Genomic DNA, 11684 nt, shown 5'->3' with positions numbered 1-11684 from the left:
CACTGAAATACAGCAAGATTAAAAGAGAGGAGAGAAGCAGGCATATGCAGGACCGTCCTACATTGAGGCTAGGGCAAAATAACACACTAAAGTCAATTAAAATGATGGTAGTTGAAGGTCATCATAGGGTGCCAAACCATAAGAGCACCTCTTTCACTACAACTTCTCATCTGTGGACCCCGTCTGTGAGTTTCCTAACCTTAGTTTGCTCAGAGATGCATCCCAGTAGCCATACAGTACCACCATGGCCAACAGTGTGAAGTGGCCCATTCCCCCCCAACCCAAGGAAAACTCTGCCCATAAGGACAACAACCAACAGAGGCCACTGACAGCTGTCAGTGTCAAGAACCAGACCCTTGGCTTTCCACTGCCAGGTGGAGGCTCCAAGCAGGGGCCTGGAGCAGGCCTCATATCCAGCCTTTGGGGCTGGCAAGAAGTGTCTACTTGCACCAGAGGTTTCCCTGTCCGCTGTGGTTTCTTTGAGAGGGGGGCACCAACCCCAGGTGTTAGGCACTCTATTTCCACTCAATCTACCTCCCACCAGTTCAGGGGTGGTATGCTGAGACTGGCCTCTCAGCACAGGGTCTGTGCCCTGAGGCTAAATAGGTGCCTGGCAAGCTAGGGCATCCAGAGGGGAACCACCACCCCCTCGAAGGGTGACACACTCTGTGTCATGCCAAGGTCAGTCTGGAGCGGGCCATTTCTCTGTGGCAGCACCAGCAGTGCCTCCAGGTCAGCCTTGTGGTGCGCTTCTGTCAGATCTGGCAATGCCTTGATGCATGGGTCCTCTGACTGTGGACTGGCTTCACCTCCTGCCCCTCCATCTTTGCCTCTGTACTCTCTCTGTAGGTGTAGTACCCTCAGAAACCTGAGCTTTCAGGGTGCCCTGTACGGCCGGCCCTCCCAACTCTGCTAACACCGGTGGTAATTTATTTCCCAGATGATAGGCAATGGGTATTTGGGGACTGACTATGACCCACCACTGTGTCACCGCCCCACACCATTCTAGGTAAACCAGTCAAAGTCTGCCCCCTGGGCCTTGGCTACCCTACACTTGTGTCAGGTGTACTGATCTGGGGAATCAAGCCTTCCCACCACCATGGTCTGGCTGACACCGATATCCCTCAAAGCAGAGACAGGGATCCCTTTACTGTGATCTGGTGGATGTGATTACTCCTAACCTTAGGGATCACAAGTCTACCCTCTGATTCGTATCTCCCAAATAAGGGATACTAGGGCATTTTCTACCATTTGCTGCTGGGGACTACTTCCCCCTAATGCCACATTGGCCACACCTATAGAGTTCCCACCAGTGGGTATTTTCTTCAGACAGGCAGAGTCCCCCGCTTGTGTCCTCACTAAGAACAATTCAGGCACCAGAGTTGGAAATGGGACGCTCCTCCTATTTTTCAGAAGGCCCATAGGAACCTTTCCCTGCACCTTATTCTGGGACCCCTCTGTCTCACCTTGGACCTTCCCCTCACTTTGTTGGGGGGAACGTGAACCACCCTTCTTGGGGTCACCACCATGTACCTTCTTTTTGTTACCCTTGTGCTGAGCAAGAGGTCCGCTTCCTTTGCATGCTCCCTGGAGCCAGAGTGCTTGCTATCTATCAGATTTTGGCAGAGCTCGTTTAAACAGTTACTGAGCATGTGCTCTCTCAAAATCAGATTGGACAGCTCTTGATAACAACTCACATTACTGCCCTTCACCCAACCATCTAGTGCCTTGTTGGAGTAATCTGTGAAATTCACCCAGGACTGGTGAGACAGTTTCTAGCTGTCCTTGAACTTCAACCGATACTACTCAGGGGTGAGACCATACTTCCTGACAAGGGTTTCATTCATTAGTGGGTACCTCATCCTGTCACCCTCCCCTAGAGCCAACAATGAATCCTTACCCTCAGTATGTATATGCCTGCAGGGGCTGGCTTCCCAATCCTCCTCAGGGACCGTATGCATCTTTAGAGCTACCTCATGTGCCTCAAACCACCTGTCTAGTTAATAAGTACAAGAGAACCCAAGAATCGATAGGGACCAAGGGTAGTAAATATTTTCAGGAACAAAGGTCTCTACAGTCAATGAATAGATAGCAATGCTCAGGAGGCAAGAATAATGTCCAGGAGTAATCAAACATGGATATGTAGTACACTTTTAATGAAACATATATATATGTGGAAGATTAAGCCCACTGGGGTAATCCTCAACGGGTGTTAAAAACATAAAACCAAACAGGCATGACACATTAAATGACCATCAGTTGTATCCACAATGGGGCTCACTTATTTATATCAAGGAGAACACTACTGCACCCAGAAGCCATACACACATATTTAAAGTGTCAGAGTGTTTAAGGTCGATGACGCTTCGATTCGTGATTAATGCAGGATCATTATCAGGACTTCAAAATACATGCTTGATTACATTTATTACATTTATTGTAGTGCAAAGAATACATGTCATCTTATGTATAATTAACAACACCTATTATAGCGTCAGAATGACGACACGACAGGGTTTTATACACGTGGCCAAACGGAGGTAGTAAATCAAGGCAGTATTTGCATAGGCAAATATAAGCGCAATCCACAATGTTGAGAAGTATGTAACGTTCATGGGGAAGGTCCCATGGAGAGGAATCCTCAATCCTAGAGTCGGGAAATCGGCAAGTATCAATACAGTGATGTGATAGCGGGAGCCTCAGAACGCAACACTGAGTCCAGGATTACTCTCCTTGGGATCTTCGCCGTGAAGGCTACATGCTTCTCCTCATTGGGGACTTGCTAAACAACACCCCTGCGCAGATCAACATCTGGGGCGGAGCAAAAGGGAGGGGGGCGACAATACAAACATCAACTCATAGGGATCACAAAATAGAGATTAGTGCAGAACATAAAGTTTCAAAGTGGCTCAGAAATATCCGCTGTTATACTTTATTCCTGGATTTCCCGGTCAGGATTAAAATGTAAGTCGTATGGTGGTGTTGGGGACTTTTAGTAGCCCCTCACCCCTCCTAGCTGCATATTTGTCAACATGTTTCAGCCCATTAGATGTAGCCTAACAAAGGTCTTTACGGCTTTCATCAGGACCAAGGATCCCTTATCTCCCTCTTCTTTCCTACCTTACTCATGTAGGTTGAGGATAGACCCACTCTGGTCTGGGGCTGTTTAAACACACTGCAGTAGTACCTGTGGACAGAAACATAGTCATCATAGTCATAGATTCATGCTACAATAACTTGCTGTCTTTGTCAGGCTGCCAGATAGCATGCAGCTGTTCTATCTTAATGCACTTATGGCACTCAATCATTCTTTGCAGTGTTAGTTGCCACCGGGGTCTCGGAGAACCAGGGCATGATCGGACAGCGTCCTTCGCAGGTGTGAAATATTCATACTCCGTGCATCTACAGAGTGCATGGCTAACCAATAATCAATGCGCGATGATGTAGAGCGCCCCGCTGTAATGCAAGTTCCCTCTGCGTCATCCATGATATCAAAGTCAGCCATTATTAAGCGCAGTTGTGCCTCCGCCCTCGTGTGCGGATGCCTGTAGTCGCTGGATCTGTCTGCCTCCAGGTTGAGTATAGCGTTAAATCCTCACCCCACAGAGTCGCGACAGGGCCCAGAGAACCAGCCACCTATCATACCTCAGCGAAGAACTGAGGATCATCTGTGTTTGGCCCATAAACAGCATTGAGCTTAATTGGGTGGTGATGCAGAACTCCAGCCAACATAACGTATCTCCCTTGCTTGTCGTGGAACTGTGCGCCACTCCCTTGCGGATAAGTATCACTATGCCTTGAGCATAGCTTGAATAGTATGCCACATGCTGCTCACCCACCCTGTCCACCTGCAGCTGCACTTGGTGCCCTCTGTAAGGTGCAGTTCCTGTAAAAAACAGATATCCACCGAGTGTCCCGGCAAGTGCGCTAGCACTTGTCACACTTTACGGAGGTCATTAAGTCCACGGATATTCCAGATGATAACATTAACTGACTGCATATAGTGCAACACAGCTGATCAAGTGTCTCAACCGGTAAGTAGCATCCGCCATGTGATATATAGTGCAACTGCACTGGGTAGACTAAAGGAAAAGAGGGGAAAGGAAAGATCATAAATAGCCAACTGGCCGCAACCAACATTAACCCACATGAAATCTACCCACCACCCACTTTGACCCCCCAAATGGGCCAATGCTGTTAACCGACCCTCTCTGCAACACACAACAGTACGTTGTAGTAAGTGTCCAGGGACTCATCCTGCGGAGGCGATCCAGAGGTCCAGTGGACTCCCAGCTATGATGAGCTGGGGGCCGGAGGGAAGAGAGTCAAAGATGCATAAGTGCAGTAGTCAATAACATCAGGATCTTAGCTGGACCTACACGACCCAGCCCCTCTCTGCACCAACACAACCTGCAACTATTTATTTTATTTATTTATTTAACTTATATAGCGCACAGATACCCCAACGGGGTGTCCCGGCGCTTGTGTGAGAACGTGTATAATGCTCGCTGCAAGGTGAAGAATTAGCAGAATAGAAAAGTTTTCAGGGCTTTCCGAAAGGGAGGTTCGTCTTGAACGCTCCTGATGTACAAGGGAAGGTTGTTCCAATGGGAGGCAGTGCAAACTTGGAACGTTTTCCCCCCAGATCGAGCCTTTTTAACCCTTGGGGTAAAAAGAAGATGTTGAGAGCTCGATCGGAGTGAACGGGCGTTGCTGTAGGGGCGGAGACATGAGGACAAATGAGCAGAACCCTTCCCGTTGATAGCACGGTGGGCAAGGGTGAGGGCCTTAAATTCCGACCTTTTATGTACTGGGAGCCAATGCAGCCTGAGGCGGTGGGGGGTAATGTGTTCTCTAAGGGGGAGACCACAAACCAAACGGACTGCGGCATTTTGAACTGTTTGCAAGCGCCTCAGGAGACCTTTAGATAGTCCCAAATAGAGGCCATTGGCATAGTCAAGATGGGAGGTGATTAGCGCCTGCACAATTGTTTTCCTAGTTTGGTTAGGGATGAAGTTGATGAATTTTTTCATCATCCTCATTTTAGAAAAACAGGCCACAGATACAGATTGAATCTGCTTCTTGAAGGAGAGATCACTATCCCAAATGACTCCCAGGTTTTTGACGGAGTCCTTCGGCAAAGGAGGGGCGCTCAAGTCAAGAGGCCACCACAGAGTAGGATCCAGTGGGGAGGGCTGGTGAAAAAATATTACTTCGGTTTTGCCAGCATTAAGCCGGAGGCAGTTGATATCCATCCAGTTGGCAATGCTCCGAAGACAATTTTTTAGTGGGTCGAAGGTAGACTCAGAGGGGGAGTCATATGAAAAAAGAAGCTGTATATCATCCGCATAAGATGTGGCCTGTATTCCAGATTGGGAGATGATCTCGGCCAGCGGGGAAAAATATACATTAAACAAAAGAGGGCTTAGTGAAGAGCCCTGAGGGACGCCCCACTTGAGAGGACGACTGCATGAAGTGAAGGGGGGAGTGAATACAGCCTGGGTCCGATTGGACAAAAAGGAGGCAAGCCATTCCAAGGCCTTGCCCTGAACACCTTTTTCCTGTAGTCGGTTGAGGAGGATCGGGTGAGATACGGTGTCGAATGCTGCTGAAAGGTCTAGCAGCACCAACACCGCTCTAGAACCCTCGTCAACTTTCCACCTAATAGCGTCCGCCATCTCCAGGAGGGCAGATTCGGTACTATGACCCGGCCTGAAACCGTGCTGGGAGATGTGGAAGGCGCCGCTCTTCTCAAAGAACCCAGCCAATTGGCCATATACAAGTTTCTCCAGCACTTTGGCTGGGGCAGGGAGCAGGGAGATGGGGCGGTAATTTGCTGGTTCAGAGGGGTCTGCGGTTGCCTTTTTGATGATTGGTACCAGTCGAGCATGTTTCCAAGAGTCTGGAAAGATACCCGACAGGAGAGAGTCATTCCATATTTCGTTCAGTACTGGATTGAGCAAAGGAGCGAGAGATTTGTACTGCTTCGCTGGCCACAGGTCAAGGGGGGAGCCAGATTTGCACTTGAGAAGTTCCGCCAGAGACTGATCTAGGGAGATCGGCTCAAATTTGGAAAAGACTTTATCCGGATTGGAGCTAGTTAAATCTGCCTTCAGTTGAGGAGGAGTGATGTTGCTGGGAAAGGAGTTCTGGATTAGAGCGATCTTATCTTCAAAAAAGCTCGAAAGATTGTCGCAGAGAGCCTGGGAGACCAATGGTTGGCGCTTAAGGGCCAAGGGGTCGGTAAAGGCTCTGACCGCATCAAAAATGACTCTAGGTGCACCCTTAGCCCTGGTGATTTCCTCCTCAAGGTGAGATCTTTTATGGTCAATGATTTTTCTTCTGTACTCCTTAAGGGAGGTTTTGTATTTGGATCTACTGTCAGGAGAATAAGATCGCCTCCAATTTCTCTCCAGCCTCTTGCAGGTAGATTTATGTAGCCGCAATTCCTCAGAATACCAGGGTGCCGAGGGAGAGGTACGAAGGGACTTAATAGGTCTCAAGGGTGCTAAAAGATCCAGAGCCGAGGTAACCCAATGGTTGAAACTGGCCACGCGAGAGTCCATATTGTGGGCCTCCCCTAGGGGGGGCGTGGAGAGATGAGGGCCTAGACTCTCAAGAGAGATTCTCCTCCAATTCCGCCCCATGGTGTTGGACTGAGGTCTGGAGCGATCCACCAAGCGGGAGGAAAAGGAGAAAGGGATTAAAAAATGGTCCGACCAGACAACAGGGGTGGGCTTACCTAAAATAGTGTCAGTGAGGTTGGTACATATCAGGTCCAGAGTGTGCCCGCCCTTGTGTGTAGGGCCAACGACAAGTTGCTTTAGGCCACCATCAGATAAAGCTGACAAAAAGTTGGAGGCATTAGGTTCATTAAGATCGTCAGCGTGCAGATTAAAATCACCCAAGAGGGTGAAATTGGCATAGCGGAAAGATGCCTGTAAAGCAAAATCAATGAGGGCCGGAAGATAGGAGAATTTAGATTTGGGGGGACGGTACACCAATAAGCCAGAATAAGTAAAGTTGGCGGCCAGTTTAATACAGAAAGGTAACGCCTCAATGCACTCTATTTGAGGGTATGGGAAGGAGGAGATCGACCAGATAGATCTGTATATAATGGCCACTCCTCCACCAGGGTGTAAATTCTGCCTGTTAAAGCACAGAATATTGTAGTCGGGAGGAATAGCGAGGCAGAGGGCAGGATTGGTGTCATCTCCCAACCAAGTTTCCGTAAGGAAAAGGATATCCCACCTGTTATCCTCGAGTGATTGGGCTATGTCTAATGAATGTTTTACTAACGAGCGACAATTAATGAGTCCTGCTTTGATAGACGTATTACTGCCGCTCACAGGTTGACGGTGTGCGGACTGCCGTAAGTGGCAGGCGGGGTGAGAAGTATCGTCAGTATGCCGTACGCAGCAGGGTTTGAAGACAAAGGATGTCGGGTCGTCCGGCAGTGCTTGGGGTGCCTGTGGCCAAGAGCATGAACTGGAATTGAGGCCTAAAAGGGTTTCCCTGTTGTAGATGATGGGATTGAGGGACTCCCGCAGCAAGGGGATAGAACCTGGCGTGGCCGCGTCCGAGACGCGGACGAGCAGGACTCTGGCACGACTCCGGCGCGAGTCCGGCGCGCCCGCTGAGCGCGTTCGCTGCGCGAAGTCATGCCCTTCCCCTTTTATGCGCGACTAGAGCGCTCCGGGTCTGATCCACCCCCAAGATGGCCGCCACGCTTCTGAGCCCCGGGACCAACTCCACAGCGTTCAAGTCAGCTGCAGGTGAGAGGGCGCCAGGCAGCGGGATACGGGAAGACACCAAGGTGAGGAGGTCTGCCTAGTGCAAAGATGCGATCACAAGTTAAAAAATTACGGAGTTAAAAGCAAGTCGACTAAATGTGCAAATATTCGCAATAGCAGCGTAGAACACAGCGTAACAGCAGCAGAGCACACAGCCTCCCGGCTTCCGCCTCAGGAGGGGTACACACAATCACACAGACTGGCGCGTGGGATCTAGGCCCCTTTTATGCGCGACTAGAGCGCTCCGGGTCTGATCCACCCCCAAGATGGCCGCCACGCTTCTGAGCCCCGGGACCAACTCCACAGCGTTACAAGTCAGCTGCAGGTGAGAGGGCGCCAGGCAGCGGGATACGGGAAGACACCAAGGTGAGGAGGTCTGCCTAGTGCAAAGATGCGATCACAAGTTAAAAAATTACGGAGTTAAAAGCAAGTCGACTAAATGTGCAAATATTCGCAATAGCAGCGTAGAACACAGCGTAACAGCAGCAGAGCACACAGCCTCCCGGCTTCCGCCTCAGGAGGGGTACACACAATCACACAGCCTTCAACTAGAAGGGCATTATTTATCTTGGGTATACGCCCTCTTGCCAATAGTAGTTTAACCAGATCAGCTGTCCACAGTTGCATCTCCTTCACAGGCACCCATGCCTGAGTGAGAACCAGCTATTTCCCATGACCGGTTCCACCCCAGATGCAAACTTAGTCTGCGTATCAGCATCAGCTCATCACTCTTGTAGGATTCATGGGATTAGTCATTCTTGCTGAGGTGCTCTGCGTCCTCCACTCAAGACGCTTGCGTGGTACTCACCATCTTTACCGGAATAGTCTTGACAAACTGCACCGCTGTCTTGGAGTCCATGAAATAGTGAGTCTTACCCTGGTGGAGAATTCTCAGCTTAGTGGGATACAACAGGGAATATTTTGCATCCATACGCGCATCACTGGTAAAAAGTCCCATCTAGCGGCCGCCCTGCCAGCGTGAAGTCTGGGTACATTGAATTTTAGTTTCCCTGGTACTGCAACAGGCGTCTTTTGCTAGCCAGTCACAAGACCACATCTTCATCCCTGTAATTTAACAAGTGGGCAATGATGGGCCGGGCAGGCATCCTGGGTGGGGGCACCTGCCCTATGGATTGCTGTGCGCGGTCCACTGAGAACATAGCCGAGAGTGCTTCTCCCCACCACTTAGTCCTCCATTTTGGCCATAGCCGTGGATTTGGGTACTCCAAGAATCAGTTCCTTCTTGATCTTGCCTCAAGGTATTCGTTTTTATTACACATGCCCTCTAGCACCTTCTCCATGTTGAGCAGTGTTTCGTGGTCTACTGACTGGCCGTCTTCAACTTCGGAGGTACTATGCTCAAGCTGCTCGATCATCATCCTTGTCTACTTTTTCTTTAAGGCGGTCAAACCCATCTGCTAGGAGGTCTATTTTCATGTTGATTGATGTGAGACTTTGTTTGAACTCTAGGAACATGGATCTCATTTCCTGCTTCGGGCCAGAAGGGGCTCACCCACTCGACCCATCGTGCGCTTCCGCCTCCGGTTCTCGAATGAGAGCTTAGCTTGCTTCACTTCAGCTTTGCTCATCATCCAATTGACCAAGCGCTGTAGGTGCTGTTCCAGATCACCCACTAGATGTTTAGTCCAAGCGCCTGCCAGCTCCGGCCGCTGCTAGTGTCACACCACTCCCTAGCCGCTAACCATCAGGGGCCACAAGCAGACCCCGGGCACCACACCACTTGTGTCCGCTGCTCAACCGGGTCCATCCTCTGCTCCCCAAGGGGTCTCAAGAGGCGTATGTCCACGGGGGGTGAACCTCTTCTTCAACCAGTCGACCCTGCCTCGCCCCGGCTCCCAGCGGGCACAAGTACGTCAGGGGCCCTTTGCCCAGGCGCAGCGCAGAACACACACTGCACGCAGGTCACAATCTTTGGCAGGCGTCACCAGGAGGCACCGGAGTTCACTCTGTTAGGGTTGCAAGGGCATCAAATTCCTTCTGGATCAGTACAAGGAGCGATTGCGGTCAGCGGGCAGCCTCCAATGCCAGCAACCATGTCAGCGTGCGTATGATTCGGGCTCTCCCACCATGCAGCTCATAAGCTCTCTGCGGCACCAAGTCAGATGCAGGCCAGGGCACGTCTGTGGCCTCAATGCGCAACTTTTGAGGCACTGGTTTCAAGTAGTGCAACACTCCAGCACACAGGTATAGCTCAGGAAGCTGGGAGATACGGTGTTGTACCGTGCCTTCTCCTAATGGCATCATTGCTCTCGTGCCTCTGCAGACTGCAGGCGCAAGAGCGATATTCTCTCTGCTTTCCTTTGTGTCACCGCTCTTGCACCTCTGCATTCCGCGGGTGCCATAGTGGCCTTTCTTTCCTTGTTCTTTTATTGTTTTTCAAACATGCATGTGCAGATGCTTCTTGTCTGTGCGTAGATGCATATATGCATTTGAAAATGTGTAGGGTTTCTTTATTGTGTAGCACACGGCAGTTAGGTCAGTTTTACCTTCTGACGTGTGCTTCATATCACGCAGCTTTGGACTCCGTGTATAGTCCCATTATAGGCACAACACCCCACCCACACCACTACAGAGTAGGCATGCATGAATAAATACACAACAAAACTTTTGTTTGGAGAAAATATTGCTGCAGGTTTATTCCATACAAAAGTATGGGTTATCTTACGGACGATCTAAGGGCAGGCAGCTGTACCAACCTATGTTGCCCAGCCTGCCTGATGAGCCAAGCACTGTGGAGAACCCAATCAGCGCCAACCTTATGGGGGTGATCCCCTTACTGGATCACGTGACACATTGGTCCCTTATTACTCACGCCCCTTTCAGGGCAGAGCGTAGCAAGGCAAGCCCCCAGTTGTTCAAGCCACAACCGCCCGAAGGACTAACGGGGCACCGATGTAATTGTTCCAGGACCCTCCCACGAGGTTCCTGGGATTTGGCTCTGGCACCCCTATTGTGCTTTTGCAGAGGTACCCTTCTGTACCCATACTGCTTCCAGATCGCCCTGTAACTCCGCCTGCAACGACAAAGAAAAACACTACAACGTCCTCTGTACTTTGCCTGCCAGTCCCATGCCGGGTAAGCGGTAGGGTAGGAGACGGCTTGCCAGGCACCAAAGAGGACCCAAAATGAGGGAGGAGGCCTAAATATCCCCCCACGGCGTGCCAGAATTGACGTGCTTGGAGCGCCAGGTAAGGGGACTCCTCCTGGAGCCCCGCAGTAGTAAGGGGGGTGGGAAAATGCCCAAATGCCACTAGAGGGGCCGCCCTTTTAGGGTGGCACCCTGCGGGGGCCGCGGACAGCCACATAGTCCCATTATAGGCACAACACCCCACCCACACCACTACAGAGTAGGCATGCATGAATAAATACACAACACAACTTTTGTTTGAATATTGCTGCAGGTTTATTCCATACAAAAGCATGCAAATATGGTGGGTTATCTTACGGGCGATCTAAGGGTAGGCAGCTGTACCAACCTATGCTGCCCTGCCCGCCTGATGAGCCAAGCACTGTGGAGAACCCAATCAGCGCTACCCTTATGGGGGTGATCCCCTTACTGGATCACGTGACATATTGGTCCCTTATTACTCACACCCCTTTCAGGGCGGAGCATAGCAAGGCAAGCCCCCGGTTGTTCACGCCCACAACTGCCCGAAGGACTAACGGGGCACCGACGTAATTGTTCCAGGTCCCTCCCACGGGGTTCCTGGGATTTGGTTCTGGCACCCCTATTGTGCTCTTGCAGAGGTACCCTTCTGTACCCATACTGCTTCCAGATCGCCCTGTAACTCCGCCACAGCTCTGGAGGCGGCCCCCGTTGCCTAAAGAACCCCCGCACCAAAACAGCAATTTCTCACTTGCAACCTGCTA

The sequence above is a fragment of the Triturus cristatus genome, chromosome 2_1 (assembly GCF_964204655.1).
Source record: "Triturus cristatus chromosome 2_1, aTriCri1.1, whole genome shotgun sequence".
In the NCBI taxonomy this organism is placed as follows: Eukaryota; Metazoa; Chordata; class Amphibia; order Caudata; family Salamandridae; genus Triturus; species Triturus cristatus.
This window is presented reverse-complemented; position numbering follows the sequence as displayed.